The sequence below is a fragment of the Engystomops pustulosus genome, chromosome 8, assembly GCF_040894005.1.
Source record: "Engystomops pustulosus chromosome 8, aEngPut4.maternal, whole genome shotgun sequence".
In the NCBI taxonomy this organism is placed as follows: Eukaryota; Metazoa; Chordata; class Amphibia; order Anura; family Leptodactylidae; genus Engystomops; species Engystomops pustulosus.
In genome coordinates this window covers 118,400,738-118,418,687 of record NC_092418.1, presented here as the reverse complement: position 1 = coordinate 118,418,687, position 17,950 = coordinate 118,400,738, and the positions used below count along the sequence as shown (strand labels likewise).

Genomic DNA, 17,950 nt, shown 5'->3' with positions numbered 1-17,950 from the left:
ACTACCCCATGGCACCTCCGCCTCTAACCCTAATCTGTAACTACCCCCTGGCACCTCCGCCAGCAACCGGAACTACACCCTGGTACCTCCACCAGCAACCGGAACTACCGCCTGGTACCTCTGCCAGCAACCATAACTACCCCCTGGCACCTCCGCCAGCAACCAGAACTACACCCTGGCACCTCCACCTCTAACCTTAACTACCCCCTGGCACCTCCACCTCTAACCTTAACTACCCCCTGGCACCTCCCCCAGCAACTGTAACTACCCCCTGGCACCTCCACCCCTAACCGTAAGTACCCCCTACCACCAGCTGACAGTCAGGAGGATCCTATAAACCCAAATTCTCCCTTAGCCTTATACTCACCTCCCATCCACATCTATCACTGCAAACAGAGGGGGTTAATTATCATTGGTTTTCCTGGACTTTTTTTGGCTTAAAAAAGTGGTATTGAATTTTTTGGGGACTTTTCACTGCTATAATGTCTCACGGGACTAATGATGTCTCTGCATTAATCTGGAGTAAACACAGAACTACTACGAGTGCAACATTGTCAGGATGTCAGATTTTACATTTTGGCGATTTTTTGGGGGACTTTATGATCAAAAAGAGAGAAAGTAGAATATAAGAGCATTAATTAAAGGACCAAAGACACTTTATTGAATCTGATGGACAGCGGAAATCCAAAAATAGACATAAAAAAACCAAATGATAAATAACCCCCATGTGTATTTATTGTATCTATTCCATGGATCATCCTATAGGAACGTCAGATACAGATGAGTATTGATAAATATACTCCTCCCATCCCTCCATAGGGAGCACACAGATGTCTGGGTCGCAGAGGGAGGGGCCAAAATCCATCCTGATTAACCAGGGAAACTTACTGATAGCTCCGGGACTGTGGTAATCTGCTATTATTTGTTGTCCATGGCCTCCTCCCTTCTAAAATCAACTTTTACAATTATGCTAATGAACCAGAAGGGCTGTAAAGTTCGCCAGTAATTTCACATTCTGCTACACTGTGCAGGAACACTTCTCACTCTCCCCCCTCAGTGATTCTGCACAGTGTAACAGTCTGTGAAGCTCCAGCACTGAGGCTCTCTGGTCTCTCCATGTACCATATGGATATTTGGATTAGATAAATAACTTGTATAACTTGGTTTGGGGAGGGATGGGAGTCTATCCAGCATCCAGCCGTTTCTCCTCCACTGATTTACTCCCTCTCTCATGCAAAAATCCTTTTATACAGAATATTTATAGGTGACTTCTAGAGATGAGCGAACATGCTCGTCCGAGCTTGATGCTCGGTCGAGCATTAGGGTACTCGAGACGGCTCGTTGCTCGGACGAGTATTTCCCCTGCTCGAGATCGAGCATTTAATTAAAAAAAACACAGTGAAGAACAATGAAGAATAGAATAAAAACAGTGAACACAGGATCATTTAAGATAAAAACACAGTACAGAACACAGTGCAGAATAGATTACAGATGTTCGGCACATCTGTTACTTGTCGGGAGATACGCGCGGAACGGCGCGAACAAAATAGCATGTGAAGAACAATATATATGTGTGAAGAACACATTGCAGATGTATTTAAACATCTGCAATGTGTTCTTCACACACATATATATTGTTCTTCACATGCTATTTTGTTCGCGCCGTTCCGCGCGTATCTCCCGACAAGTAACAGATGTGCCGAACATCTGTAATCTATTCTGCACTGTGTTCTACACTGTGTTTTTATCTTAAATGATCCTGTGTTCACTGTGTTCACTGTGTTCACTGTTTTTATTCTATTCTTCACTGTTCTTTACATCTGCTAACTTGTCGGGAGATAATATACGCGCGGAACAGTGAAGAATAGATCGCAGATGTTTGCAAATTATCAGAAGACATTATTTTTCAATTAAATAACACATTTTATTCCTGAACCATGGTCCCTTTGAAAAATGCTCGGGTCTCCCATTGACTTCAATGGGGCTCGTTACTCGAAACGAGCACTCGAGCATCTGGAAATGTTCGGCTCGAGTAACGAGTACCCGAGCATTTTAGTGCTCGCTCATCTCTAGTGACTTCCCTTCTTGTATCGACCAGAGATAAGGACTGGACTGTGTCTCCCGCAGCCATAAACCAGCAGTGATCCTCCCAGAAACAGCCCAACATTCACCTTGTACCAGGCGGACACAGGACTGGGAGTGTCAGGGAGGGGACATCAATCCCAATCTTCTCCAGAATCATCCCCCTATGTGTATGTGCAGCCACCACTAGCACTGCAGGGCTACACTGTAATGTATGGGGGCAGAGCTTCTGAGCTACATCCTGTATTACACTCCAGAGCTGCACTCACTATTCTGCTGCTGGTGCAGTCACTGTGTACATGCATGACATTACTTATCCTGTACTGATCCTGAGTTACATCCTGTATTATACTCCAGAGCTGCACTCACTATTCTTCTGCTGGTGCAGTCACTGTGTACATACATGACATTACTTATCCTGTACTGATCCTGAGCTACATCCTGTATTATACTCCAGAGCTGCACTCACTATTCTGCTGCTGGTGCAGTCACTGTGTACATACATGACATTACTTATCCTGTACTGATCCTGAGTTACATCCAGTATTATACCCCAGAGCTGCACTCACTATTCTGCTGCTGGTGCAGTCACTGTGTACATACATGACATTACTTATCCTGTACTGATCCTGAGTTACATCCTGTATTATACCCCAGAGCTGCACTCACTATTCTGCTGCTGGTGCAGTCACTGTGTACATATGACATTACTTATCCTGTACTGATCCTGAGTTACATCCTGTATTATACTCCAGAGCTGCACTCACTATTCTGCTGCTGGTGCAGTCACTGTGTACATACATGACATTACTTATCCTGTACTGATCCTGAGTTACATCCTGTATTATACTCCAGAGCTGCACTCACTATTCTGCTGCTGGTGCAGTCACTGTGTACATACATGACATTACTTATCCTGTACTGATCCTGAGTTACATCCTGTATTATACCCCAGAGCTGCACTCACTATTCTGCTGCTGGTGCAGTCACTGTGTACATACATGACATTACTTATCCTGTACTGATCCTGAGTTACATCTTGTATTATACCCCAGAGCTGCACTCACTATTCTGCTGCTGGTGCAGTCACTGTGTACATACATGACATTACTTATCCTGTACTGATCCTGAGTTACATCCTGTATTATACCCCAGAGCTGCACTCACTATTCTGCTGCTGGTGCAGTCACTGTGTACATACATGACATTACTTATCCTGTACTGATCCTGAGCTACATCCTGTATTATACTCCAGAGCTGCACTCACTATTCTGCTGCTGGTGCAGTCACTGTGTACATACATGACATTACTTATCCTGTACTGATCCTGAGTTACATCCTGTATTATACTCCAGAGCTGCACTCACTATTCTGCTGCTGGTGCAGTCACTGTGTACATACATGACATTACTTATCCTGTACTGTTCCTGAGTTACATCCTGTATTATACTCCAGAGCTGCACTCACTATTCTGCTGCTGGTGCAGTCACTGTGTACATACATGACATTACTTATCCTGTACTGATCCTGAGTTACATCCTGTATTATACCCCAGAGCTGCACTCACTATTCTGCTGCTGGTGCAGTCACTGTGTACATACATGACATTACTTATCCTGTACTGTTCCTGAGTTACATCCTGTATTATACTCCAGAGCTGCACTCACTATTCTGCTGCTGGTGCAGTCACTGTGTACATACATGACATTACTTATCCTGTACTGATCCTGAGTTACATCCTGTATTATACCCCAGAGCTGCACTCACTATTCTGCTGCTGGTGCAGTCACTGTGTACATACATGACATTACTTATCCTGTACTGATCCTGAGCTACATCCTGTATTATACTCCAGAGCTGCACTCACTATTCTGCTGCTGGTGCAGTCACTGTGTACATACATGACATTACTTATCCTGTACTGATCCTGAGCTACATCCTGTATTATACTCCAGAGCTGCACTCACTATTCTGCTGCTGGTGCAGTCACTGTGTACATACATGACATTACTTATCCTGTACTGATCCTGAGTTACATCCTGTAATACACTCCAGAGCTGCACTCACTATTCTGCTGATGCAGGCCCTTTGAAGATGCTACACACTAATTCCTGTACTGATTCTTGTCTAGTCGGGTGTGTCTCACCACAATTGTGTGTGATGTCATGTATATACAGTAATGATGGGGAAGCTTTACCTTGTCACACCCTGATACTTGTGGATGCCATAATGCGCTGAGGTTAGAGGCCAAAGAAGGTCTGATGCACTACTTTATCTATCTATCTATCTATCTATCTATCTATCTATCTATCTATCTATCTCCTATCTATCTCCTATCTATCTATCTATCTATCTATCTATCTATCTATCTATCTATCATCTATCTATCTCCTATCTATCTATCTATCTATCTATCTATCTATCTATCATCTATCTATCTCCTATCTATCTATCTATCTATCTATCTATCTATCTATCTATCTATCATCTATCTATCTCCTATCTATCTATCTATCTATCTATCTATCTATCTAGCTATCTATCTATCTATCTATCTCCTATCTATCTATCTATCTCCTATCTATCTATCTATCTATCTATCTATCTATCTATCTATCTATCTCCTATCTATCTCCTATCTATCTATCTATCTATCTATCTATCTATCTCCTATCTATCTATCTATGTATCTATCTATCTCCTATCTATCTATCTATCTATCTATCTATCTATCTCCTATCTATCTATCTATCTATCTCCTATCTATCTATCTATCTATCTATCTATCTCCTATCTATCTATCTATCTATCTATCTATCTATCTATCTATCTATCTATCTCCTATCTATCTATCTATCTATCTATCTATCTATCTATCTATCTTTCTCCCCAGTATTGATCTGTATCTTTCTATCTATCTCTGATACATGATGTTGCAGGTTGCGGGGCCGTTACATACAAGAGCAGATATTTTCCCACCTGGGACACACGTGACATTCGGCTCTCACCTGTCGGGGCTCCGGGGAGCGGAGACATGAATGTGCAGTGAGGAGGAGACACTTAGTTACATAATTGATTCCTGCTACTTTTTATCTCTAGGGGCCGACAGCAATTACTAGGAGCAGATCTCTGATGGCAGACCATGGAGCGGAGCCATTGTAGTCTTCATGGCTTTGTCTTGTATTGTATCATATGAAATCCAACCCCTTCTTCTTCCTGTTGTGTCAGTCCTTACTGTGGGACTAACATTCTACTCATAAACCAAGAATACGGTCCACACACTGATAGCTGGAAACCATCAATTCTTACATCTACTACAACTATGTGATGGTGGGACTTGTCTCCGGATCATGGATAGAAATCCAGACTGACAGTGAAGAAGATCCGGTGCCTGCTGAATGGAGATTCATTTTCCAGGTCTCATCTAAGGCTCATGCAGGCAGATGAGGGGACTATGGGGGACTTTGGTTCCACATACAATACCCATAACTACATTCACATAGTAGGTGGTATTTAAAGGGAGTGTGTCAAGTCCAAAATACCTCTCAAATCAATAGGAGGGCCATGGAGGTGCCTACATTAGGGGTAAGATATCATTGGGTTTTTTTGTATCGAATTAATAAGCAATGCAAGATAATTATCTGTAAATTCCTCTGCAAGTGCATTGGAGGCGGGACCTAATTTAGTAGCTTTGCCAATATACAGCCATGACACAAGCTGATACCATAATGGGTACAGGGGAGGCCTAGGGCATTGAATACAAAGAGAACCAGAGCACTTGCAGGAAAATAAGCCCCTCCCCCAGTGCACTTTTAGGTTTAATTGGATGTATAAAAATAGATGATTATCTCCGTATTGTTTCATGGGTTTGTGCCACAGGATTCTGTTGTTTTTAAAGGCCTCTACACAATAAAGTGGAGGCATTTTGGACCTGTCATCATTGCTTCGCTCTGTAATATTTGCAGCGTACAGGTTACATGTTGCACTTTAAGGGAAGCAACAGGCTGATGAAATAAATAAGCGATAATTAATATAGTGAATGTAATTAGCATGGAGCACCCAGGGGAGAGGCCGGCCTCCCTGACACAGCTGAGCGCATAGCCTTATATGGCAAATACGTCTCCTTATTCTGCAGCGCAGCGCCAGGGACAAAGGTCGTTGCACCCTGTCAGGAGACTGTACTGGTACAGGTGCGCAGTGCAGGTCCGCTCTCCTGACAGCCGGCCACACCTGACACACAGGTAAGCTCCTCTCATGCCCTCCCTGCCTGTCACCTACCCAAGGTCTCCCAGGAACAGCTGAGGTTTTGTTCCATTGTAAACAACCTCCATGGACTCGGCTTCTAAGCGGTTTTCCAGTTTTATGTAAATAAAGATTGATACGTTAAATCTCCGCTGTTACATTGTAGCGAACAGGAAAGGAGAGAGATTTGTGCTGCTTAGGTTACTGAGCTGATACATAGTAACAAATCCTGACAGAATGTAAAGATCCGGAACTGAAAGACATCGAATACTAGAAAAATGCAGGACTGCTGCAGAACTTCTAATGAAACTGGAAAACCACTTTGTAGCCCAAAATGTGTTGGTTTTGGGGGGGAAATGTAACTTTTTCATTGCGAATCTGAAACAATGATGACTTAATCACTTTGGTCGGCAGATTTGTACCCAAAATGATGATGGGATTCCACTAGCAGCGCCAGCGCCGTCCTCATGTAGTGTCTGGCGCTATTCCCTATTATCCAGCAGGGAACTGATTGACCACCAGTATCCATAGTCCTGCAGGACATTTAGATAAAGCAGATTGTGACCCCCAGCAATGCCTGAGGCTCAGCCCCTATACAGCACCCTAATATGTGTCCTCAGATTTTAGGAATCAGAGAGGTTTAGACCTTCATATGTCTCTTAGCTGCTGAAGAACATCTTTGGTGGCAATGGTCACTGTCTTTAATATGTTAGACATTGGATACAATGAGATGGATACAATTGTTTACATTCTGAGATTTGTAACATAATGTTTACACAGTAAACAACCGGATTCCGATCATTCATCATCCATCATTCATTCATTATTGCTGTGTAGTGACAGGTGAATGACAGATTAACGCTGCATGACTGTGACACGGGGTGAAGCCGGTCACTTGTTGTTGTGGATTTTCCAGTGACATCTCTGTAATACAGACCTAGGATCAATGCAATGAAAAGCAGTGATAGTACTGACGCGTTTCAGTCACAAATCTTCATTCATCCCTATGTTTAGCTGTAGTGGGTGCCATCAGCACATCGCCATTACATACATTGGGAGTATCAGCTCAAGCAGAAGATATATGTCAGGTATTGGTATCTCTGGTAAAACCTGAAACGCGTTAGGTTTCTGACAAAACAAATTTGAGATGTTTTTGCCATTTCTTTAATGTAGAAATATCCCCATAAATCATCCACTGACTGCTAAAGTGATTCATAAAACTTTTAGTAGACGCGTTTCAGTCACAAATCTTCATTCATCCCTATAATCAGCTGCAGTGGGTGCCACCAGCTCATCGCAGTTACATATAGTGGAGTTATCGAGTCACAAAGAAACTGTATATAAGGTACAATATCCTTGTAAAGCCTGAAACGCGTCACAAGTCTGACATGTTTCTGTTATTTCTTTCACATTGATCCCAAAGATTTTCCATAATATCATTAATCCTCCATCCACAAGTCGTCATTCATACCTGTGCTTAGCTGCAGTGGATGCCGTCTGCATATCACATGTGCATATACTGCTGTGCATTAGGGAAAGGTATCTCATAAAAAGCCTAAAATGTGTTCAGATATAGGATAGAGGTTTTTGAATTTTTTAAATACAGGAATCTATGTATATGAAGCTATAACAGTGACGCGTTTCAGGCCCAAATCCTCATTCTTATTGGAGATACCGGCTCAATGAGAAGCTGAATACAATGTATTGTATTTGTTGTAAAGCCCAAAATGTATCAATGTTCTCAGACATAGACAAACACAAGTGATATGAGATATTTATTGTTCTTTTCATATAGGATGATTAACATGCAGATACATCAGGAACACATCGCTATATGGTGGAGGATCGTAGTGCTGATATTTAGTTATGTAAGAATTTTCCTGCATTGTGGCTTAAAACCATAAAAATCCCTCATTATATCAGTCATTTGCTGCCGGTCTATGACCTTTGAGATGGATTTTACAGCTTATATTGTAAATAGATAAAAATCTACGTACTCCACATAATAAATATATAGTATTTTTTATCACGTTACAACATGGATGAGAGTCCAGAGCCGCAATCACATTCCTGTTGGTTGTCAATGGAAATAGTAATCCTGTTGTCATACACCATAATGTATCTACACAGTGACTCAACCAGCAGAATAGTGAGTGCAGCTCTGGGGTATAATACAGGATGTTACTCAGGATCAGTACAGGATAAGTAATGTCATGTATCTACACAGTGACTCAACCAGCAGAATAGTGAGTGCAGCTCTGGGGTATAATACAGGATGTAACTCAGGATCAGTACAGGATAAGTAATGTCATGTATGTACACAGTGACTGCACCAGCAGCAGAATAGTGAGTGCAGCTCTGGGGTATAATACAGGATGTAACTCAGGATCAGTAATGTCATGTATGTACACAGTGACTGCACCAGCAGCAGAATAGTGAGTGCAGCTCTGGGGTATAATACAGGATGTTACTCAGGATCAGTACAGGATAAGTAATGTCATGTATGTACACAGTGACTGCACCAGCAGAATAGTGAGTGCAGCTCTGGAGTATAATACAGGATGTAACTCAGGATCAGTACAGGATAAGTAATGTCATGTATGTACACAGTGACTGCACCAGCAGAATAGTGAGTGCATCTCTGGAGTATAATACAGGATGTAACTCAGGATCAGTACAGGATAAGTAATGTCATGTATGTACACAGTGACTGCACCAGCAGAATAGTGAGTGCAGCTCTGGAGTATAATACAGGATGTAACTCAGGATCAGTACAGGATAAGTAATGTCATGTATGTACACAGTGACTGCACCAGCAGAATAGTGAGTGCAGCTCTGGAGTATAATACAGGATGTAACTCAGGATCAGTACAGGATAAGTAATGTCATGTATGTACACAGTAACTGCACCAGCAGCAGAATAGTGAGTGCAGCTCTGGTGTATAATACAGGATGTAACTCAGGATCAGTACAGGATAAGTAATGTCATGTATGTACACAGTGACTGCACCAGCAGCAGAATAGTGAGTGCAGCTCTGGGTATAATACAGGATGTAACTCAGGATCAGTACAGGATAAGTAATGTCATGTATGTACACAGTGACTGCACCAGCAGCAGAATAGTGAGTGCAGCTCTGGGGTATAATACAGGATGTAACTCAGGATAAGTACAGGATAAGTAATGTCATGTATGTACACAGTGACTGCACCAGCAGCAGAATAGTGAGTGCAGCTCTGGGGTATAATACAGGATGTTACTCAGGATCAGTACAGGATAAGTAATGTCATGTATGTACACAGTGACTGCACCAGCAGAATAGTGAGTGCAGCTCTGGAGTATAATACAGGATGTAACTCAGGATCAGTACAGGATAAGTAATGTCATGTATGTACACAGTGACTGCACCAGCAGAATAGTGAGTGCATCTCTGGAGTATAATACAGGATGTAACTCAGGATCAGTACAGGATAAGTAATGTCATGTATGTACACAGTGACTGCACCAGCAGAATAGTGAGTGCAGCTCTGGAGTATAATACAGGATGTAACTCAGGATCAGTACAGGATAAGTAATGTCATGTATGTACACAGTGACTGCACCAGCAGAATAGTGAGTGCAGCTCTGGAGTATAATACAGGATGTAACTCAGGATCAGTACAGGATAAGTAATGTCATGTATGTACACAGTGACTGCACCAGCAGCAGAATAGTGAGTGCAGCTCTGGGTATAATACAGGATGTAACTCAGGATCAGTACAGGATAAGTAATGTCATGTATGTACACAGTGACTGCACCAGCAGCAGAATAGTGAGTGCAGCTCTGGGGTATAATACAGGATGTAACTCAGGATCAGTACAGGATAAGTAATGTCATGTATGTACACAGTGACTGCACCAGCAGCAGAATAGTGAGTGCAGCTCTGGGTATAATACAGGATGTAACTCAGGATCAGTACAGGATAAGTAATGTCATGTATGTACACAGTGACTGCACCAGCAGCAGAATAGTGAGTGCAGCTCTGGGGTATAATACAGGATGTAACTCAGGATAAGTACACGATAAGTAATGTCATGTATGTACACAGTGACTGCACCAGCAGCAGAATAGTGAGTGCAGCTCTGGGGTATAATACAGGATGTAACTCAGGATCAGTACAGGATAAGTAATGTCATGTATGTTCACAGTGACTGCACCAGCAGCAGAATAGTGAGTGCAGCTCTGGAGTATAATACAGGATGTAACTCAGGATCAGTACAGGATAAGTAATGTCATGTATGTACACAGTGACTGCACCAGCAGCAGAATAGTGAGTGCAGCTCTGGAGTATAATACAGGATGTAACTCAGGATCAGTACAGGATAAGTAATGTCATGTATGTACACAGTGACTGCACCAGCAGCAGAATAGTGAGTGCTGGCTCATTCCCCTGTGAACTGCTGACGGGTGTGGTTGTCTGTGACTGAGCTCCTGCACCACCTGGTGGAAGACCAATCCACCCAGGCCTGCTCTCTCCTCCCCAGGGAGGGAGTAAGTTTCTGGGATGAGTGAGCCGGGAAAATCCCAGGCTTCTGCCTCCCGGACCAGGCCGGCGGGGGGCAGGAGAAGCCAGTTGCCGGCCAAAGCGGAGGGGGTAAGAAGATCTGCCCGGAGCCAAGGACGCAGCGATGTGACCTCGGCTGCCACCCCCAAGACCCAGGGAAGCTGCAAGGTCTCCAGATCACAGAAGATCAAGGCAAGTAACATCAGCCTGAGTGCTCCTCCTGGAAAGCTGAGTGACTGTGCGGGAAAGCTGGGTGGTTCAGCTGAAAAGCTGGGTGCTCACGGAGGTGTGCAAAAGGCATGGGGTGATCTTAAGGCCCGGGAGTCTGCTACCATCTATGGCTCCCGGATTGCTGAGCACCTCCGTGAGTACGAGGAAGCTGGAAAAGCGCTGAGGAGGCTCCAGGAGGAGATACGTGAGACCTTGGCCCTAGCGGGGGTGGCTACGCAGAGAAAGAAAAAGTCTGATCTTCTGACCACCATAGACAGACTTAAAGCCGAGGTCACCGCTCTGCAGGAAAAGCGACATCTAATCTGCGAGCACAGCGGTCCGTTCCGCGAAAAGTTGGAAAACGACGCCCGGTTTGAGGAAATGCGCCAGGAGCAGTTAAGAAAGCAGAAGGGGCTTGAGATCCAGGCGGATGATGGCGATGATGAGGAGGATGAGGAAGACCTGCCGTGTCCGTCTGGTGGCCTGCGCCAACACCAGCAGGCCTCGCACGACAGGCTGCCTGCGGAGCAAGCGCCATTACCATCAGGCTGCGGCTCTGCCAACCTGGAGGAGGAAAGTGATGGCAGCGGTCAGGGGGGGGCGCTAATGGCTCAGATCCGTCAGCTTGAGTCCCCAGTTCACCTCCAGAACTTCTCCTTCGGCGATGATATGCCAGATGACGACCTAAAGAGAAAGAAGAGAGCCAGGAAGACCAAGGCGTCTCAGGAGGTGAATCTGGTGTTTCGTCCCCTCCCTGTTCCCTCCGGGCGGGCAGCAGTGCCAGCCTGTCGTGTAGGCCCCGTTACCCAGCCCAGCACGAATCCTGCAGTGGACTCGGTGCCAGGGTGCGGGGAGATTGCAAAGCCACGTTCCATCATGGCGCAGAGCACCAGCCTTGTTTGTAGTAGCAAGGATGGTGCAGGGAAGGCATCGGCCGAAAGGCCGGACAGTGAGGGCGATCCAGCAAGTCCTGGTACTGTGCGCTGCCCCCCAGTGGGAGGGGGGGGGTGGCCCTGTGCCAGGGGCAGTGGCGGTGGCTCCTGTAGTCCCTAGCACTGTGGCTGCTGCTAGGTCCGGTGAGCAGCGGCAGTGTGATGGGGCTGCTGGGGCTTGTGGTGCGGCGCCTCCCAAGCGTCCTGTGCAGCCTGCGGGAAAGGGCGCAGGAAAGGTTTTATTTTGTATTGGTGCATCTGACCTTGGAGATGGCACAAAGAGACTGTCCGGAGTAAATAAAGACAGGAGGCCTCTTTCATCCAGCGAGCAGCGATGCTCCAACCTTAGAAAAACTGCGGGACAACAAGGGGTTAATGCCAATGAGGCAGAGGGCACAAGTAAGATCGGGGTTGGAGCTGCCTCTTCTCAGGCTGAATCAGCTATGGAGGTGGCTCTACCCCCAGTGCCCAGTGACGCTGAGGCAACCCCAGGTCCTCCTGGCCCAGCTGGTGTGAGTGATGCAAGGAAGCGAGGGAAGCGAGACAGTAATGTACATAGTGTGGTGAGTGTGGGAGTGGTGGATGGTGGTGAGGGGGTTAATCATGTGGTTTGTGCTGATCCATCTGCACCCCCAGTGGTGGCCGCTCCCATAAGGAGCTATGCGAGTGTCACCGCTGGGGCAAGTGGGGTTAACTCCTTGTCTCCTGACTCTGGGAACAGCGTTTTGCAAAGGCGTCTTCTGGAGGCTCTCAGGAGAGGGGAAAAGTCAATCAATGTAGAGGGGAGAGAGGTTGATCTGTCCTTCTGGACAGACAGGCATGGCCTGGCAGCCTTCCAAGAGAAAAGGGGGGGAGAGACTGTATGGTCTTTACCCACAACCGGGCCCGGAGCTTCCCGTAGGAATGTGGTTCGTCTTCGCTGGAGGGGCAGTGACGCATGCCCACCCAGGTCAAGGGTGGTGGAGCTCCTCCTGAAGATGAACTTCAGGGCTAGTGACATCTTTGCCCTGATATATCCTTATGGTACTCCGGAGTTCGATGTCAGCTTTGTCCGGCCGGAGGGCTTAGAGCTCTTCTGGTCGAATTATGAGCTGGCAAGGAACGAGCCCGCATGGCGAGACTTTGCTGTGCAAGCAGTGTCTCGCCAAAACACAGTCAAGAAGGTGACCGTTTTGACCCGTAACGAGTCACTTTCTTGCATGGACATCATGACGTGGCTCAGTCGTTATGGTGAGGTTGTACAGGTACCTCAGAAAAACCGCGATGAATTTGGCATTTGGTCTGGGGCCTGGACCTTCATGATGAAGTTGAAGTGTTCAGGCGGCACAGTCGCCCACATTCCTTCTTCAGCCTTTCTTGGACGGGACAGAATCCTGATTTTCTACCAGGGGCAGCCGAAGGTCTGTCACAGGTGCGGTGACCCCACACACTTTAGCGCCAGCTGCCAAGTGCAGAAGTGCGCTTTGTGTGGTGGGCTAGGTCATCTCGCTGCATCCTGTAAGGACATTAGGTGTAACCTGTGTGGTGAGCTCGGTCACCCTTTCAGCCGTTGTCCTCGCTCCTTTGCCAATGCGGTTGTGACCCCAGTGGAGGAGAGCCATGAGGTTGCTTCTGCTGGGGAAGGTACCAGCAGAGGTGGAGGAGCTGAGGGGCCTGTGAAGAAAAGCAAGAATAAGTCACCTTCTCAGTTGAGGCGGCTTGAAGCCAGACAAAAAGGGAGAGAACTGGGGAAGCCTCAGGTTGCTGGGGTGACCCTTGGTCCTTCCTCAGAGGCTGGTCATGCTACTGAGGCCCTGAGGGATGATGAGTTGGATGAGGAGGTCAGGAGGATGGAGCGCGAGAAAGGTGCCATGTCCTCCACGTCCTCCCATTATGAGAGTATGGATGAGGATAACAGGATTTGGCTAGAAAATAAGCGCAAGCAGAAAAAGAAAAAACGCGGCGTATCTAAGGTACCTAAGGAAGGGAAAACTTCCTGCCCTCTGGTTGAGCTTTCCAACCAGTTCCTCACCCTCGATGAGATCGCCTCCTCGGAAGGAGAGGCTGAGGGTGGGGTTCTGGAGGTGGCGGCGGAGCAGCCTGCAGGGGGCGCCGAGTCTCTATCCTCTGGGGAAGCCGGGTCCTCAGAGTGGGAGACTGACTCAGAGTCAGGAGACAAGGACGAAGGAGAGGGTGGTCCGGGTGGGTCCTTGGGGGCCAGTAATAACATGGACACCTCAATTTCGTTAAAAAGAAGTTGCCCCAATTCTGAAGGGAAAAGGGAAAAGGGATCATCCTCAGAGGACAGTAGAGGGAAGGGAGGTAGTAAGAAAAAAGCCGTCTAACTCAATCACTCATGATGTCGGCACCCACTCCGTTGACGCTGGCGTCCATTAATGTCGCCAGCATTAAGTCTGATGCGGCTAGATTTGCGGCCTTTGATTTTCTCGGCCGTGTTGAAGCCGACATTTTATTTTTGCAGGAGACCAGGCTGCCAGATTTGGCGGCCGTGTTTAAAGCTAAGAGGGAATGGAGACACGGGCCTTCCTATTGGTCTCTTGCGGCCGAGCCGTATAGCGGAGTGGCGGTACTTTTTACCGCACCGGTAGAATGCCGACGAGTTATTGAGTTAGAAATGGGGAGGTGCCTGATCCTGGATGTCCTCATGAAGGGACAAGAACTTTGCCTAATTAATATCTATGGTCCCCAGTCCAAGTGGGACAGGAAGTGTCTCTTTATGAGGATCAAGCCCTACCTTTTTACAAGTCGGCAGGTGGTCTTTGGAGGGGACTTCAATGCTGTCACGAGGTCCCAGGATAGGGGAGGTTCCAGAGACAAGCTGACTTATGATAGCGTCGCTCTTAATAGCATAGCTAGTGAGGCTCGCCTGGTGGATGTCCACATCCGGCACACCCCAGGCCACGCGGGGTTCACCTATTATAGGGGTAGCTGTAGGTCTAGAATAGACAGGTTTTATTTAAAGGAGGAAGCCATTTCTTCAGCAGTGTCCGTTGTTGAGGTGGAGTTCTCCGACCACTGTTTAATTTTGTTTTCTCTGAATGTTACAGAGACCCCCCGGATGGGAAGAGGCTACTGGAAGCTCAATTCGTCTCTCCTGGAAGAAGCGGAGATCAGACAATCCTTTGAGGACTTTCTTCAGAGCCAGGTACCATTGCTGGGCCTTTGTAGCAGTAAGTCAGAGTGGTGGGAGATGCTCAAGAAAAGGGTGGCGAGATTCTTCCGCCAGCTCTCGAGCCTCAGGAGCCTGGACAGGTACCGCCTGTATCAGGGCCTGAGGAGGAAACTCGAGCATCTCGTCTCGACTGGAGGTAGTCGTGAGGACATCTCCAGAGTGAAATCCTTGCTGAAGAGGTGTCAGTACGATAGACACGCATCTTTGGTTTTTGAGAGGGATTACGGGAAATACCGCTCGCCCGACCCTTACAGAAACTGCAAGATGTCAGTGAATGGTAAAGTTGTCACGGGACTGGTTGACAGTACGGGATCCCTGAAAAGGTCCAGATCAGGGATTCTGGAGGTCGTCAGATCCTTCTACTCGCACCTCTTGGGCAGGAAGGATCGAGATCGGGATGTGATGTCGGGTTTCCTGGCTGAAACTGTCCCTGAGCCAGGAGTAGACCCCTCTCTTGATGTTTTGACAGAGATGATCAGGGAAGAGGAAGTCAGCCGGGCGATTGAAGGGCTCGCCCTCAAGAAATCGCCAGGTCCGGATGGCTTAACATCTGAGTTTTATAAGACCTTTAAGGACGCCTTGGTTCCCCTCTTGACTGAGGTATTCAATGAGTGTCTTTCCTCGGGCGCTCTGCCGAAGTCAATGAGGAGGTCTGCCCTGATCATCCTGTCAAAGGGTAAGGACCGATCTCGTATTGAGAACTGGCGTCCCATAGCGCTTCTCAATACGGACAGAAAGGTTTTGGCAAAGGTGCTGTTTAATCGGCTGGTGCAGTTTGCGCCCCGTCTCCTTTCGGAGACCCAGCACTGCTCTGTTCCAGGCCGCAGTACATTTAGTGCTGTGCTTTGTGTCCGGGAGGCAGTGGAGCAGGGCAGGGCTGGTAACTGGAAGGGGTACTTGCTGTCCTTGGATCAGGCAAAAGCGTTTGATCGGGTTAACCACGAGTACCTCTGGTCTGTCCTTCTGAGGTATGGCCTGCCGGGGGAGTTTGTCAATTGGCTAAAGGTTTTGTACGCAGGGGCAGAGAGTTTCCCGCTTGTGAACGGTTGGATTGGCCGCTCTTTTGAGGTTGGGTCTGGTGTTCGCCAGGGTTGTCCTCTGAGCCCACTTTTATACGTGTTCGCGATTGACCCATTCCTTAGGAGGGTTGATCGTGGGCCGTTGGTGGGAGTCGGGATGGACCGGGCAGCACCGGAAGCCACTCTAAGGGTGGTAGCGTACGCTGATGATGTCACTGTTTTTGTGTCCTCGAGAGGGGAGGCGCAATGGGTGATGTCAGAGGTTGACCGCTACTCAGAGGCTTCTGGGTCCAAGATCAACCGGGATAAGTGTGAGAGTCTCTGGCTGGGAGAGGGGGATCCAGGCTTCGATCTCCCGGACACTCTTCCAGGGCCCCAAGACTCTGCCAAAGTTCTCGGCATCGAATTTGGCCAGGGGGATTACCCCATGCAAAACTGGGATGGCAGGCTTAAGATCGCCGCTCAGAGGGTGGACCAGTGGAAGGGTTGGTCTTTGACCCTCAGGGAAAGGGTGAACTTGATTAAAACTTACCTGCTCCCATTGCTGATATACCTGGGCAGTGTGTGCATGTTGCCAGAACCCCTCTGGACTCGGGTGTACAGTCTGTTCTTCCAGCTGTTATGGGGGAATAGGCTGAACCTAATCAAGAGGGAGGTTACTTACCGCACGAGGAGACAAGGAGGGTTGTGTATGGTCAACCCTGTGGTGTTCCTAGTGAATACCTTTCTTAAGATCAATGTAGCAAACCTCTGGAAAGAGAGGGCTCCTCCGTGGGTATACTCCTGCAGGGGATGGTTTCGGCCTTTCTTCCAGGAATGGGAGACAGGAGGGCGAGTGAAGGATCTCCGTACACCGCATGGGCATCTTCCGGCTTACGCTACCCCGGTTCTGAAGGTGATTCGCCGGTGGGGTCTGGGAATGTGGGAGATCAGGACCATGTCGAGGAAACTCCTTGACAAAAGGGTTCTGTTGACCCATTTCCAGAAGCCTCTGGCCCTCAGGGATTGCCCAAGTCGGGATCTGGGGGTGGGTTTAGGTCTTTTGAATTCCATCAGGATCCCCTTGAAGTTTTGGGACGTGACTTGGCGCTGCTTCCATGGAAAGCTGTGTGTGAGGGACAATCTGAAGTGTAGGAGCTCTGAGGAAAGGGGTTGTCCCCGGGAGGAGTGCGGTGGCCTGCTGGAGAGCATGGACCACTTCCTGCTTCAGTGCCCCTTTAACACAGAGGTGTACAACCGGGTGGGCGCTTCCATCCATTGGCCCGGGTTGGCCGGTCTCTCCTATGCGGAGTGGGCCTATGGAGCATTCAGAGGCCTGGGTGGCCGGGACCGCTGCACGTTATTCCTAGTTAGTCTAGTGGTCAGGTACCACACGTGGAACGCACGGTGTTTAGTATCGACGCAGCATAAAATCCTCCCGGTGGATGAGGTGGTTAGGAACATTCTGGGTGACCTGGTGAAGGTGCGCTCTCTGGAGTATGAGAGGCTGGGCACGGGGAGGGCCTCTCTCCTTTGGAGGGGGTTCTCCTTTAGTGTCCCTTAGTCTGTCATCTCCTCTCCTGGTGTTGGGGCTGATGCTGCACTGTAGATTTTTGTTTTGTATCTGAGGTTATAGTGATGTAGGGGCTTGCAGGCGCCGAACCTGGGCTTTATGTGGTTGGTTTGTTATATGTTGATATGTTTAATGTGTTTGTATTTTGTGTACAGTGTGTATTTATGTAGTTGTAGTTAATGTGTATATAGGTGGTTGG

At 47.4% G+C, this 17,950-nt stretch overlaps 2 protein-coding genes across 3 annotated transcripts in view; one reads left to right on the top strand and one right to left on the bottom strand.

Moving 5' to 3' along the window:
* LOC140075952 (uncharacterized) overlaps positions 1 to 17,950 on the bottom strand; it is a 364,396-nt gene that overhangs the window by 211,639 nt on the left and 134,807 nt on the right. The gene's annotated exons all lie outside the window — the stretch shown is intronic.
* Positions 1 to 17,950, top strand: part of VIL1 (villin 1) — a 79,555-nt gene that overhangs the window by 6,072 nt on the left and 55,533 nt on the right. Inside the window, exon 1 of one of the 2 annotated variants that reach the window (XM_072122390.1) lies at positions 6,220 to 6,323. The exons of the other annotated variant lie outside the window; for it this stretch is intronic. The gene's annotated coding sequence lies outside the window, so the exon portion shown is untranslated. Of the gene's footprint in view, positions 1 to 6,219; positions 6,324 to 17,950 lie in introns of those variants that run through there. 2 annotated transcript variants of the gene reach the window in all.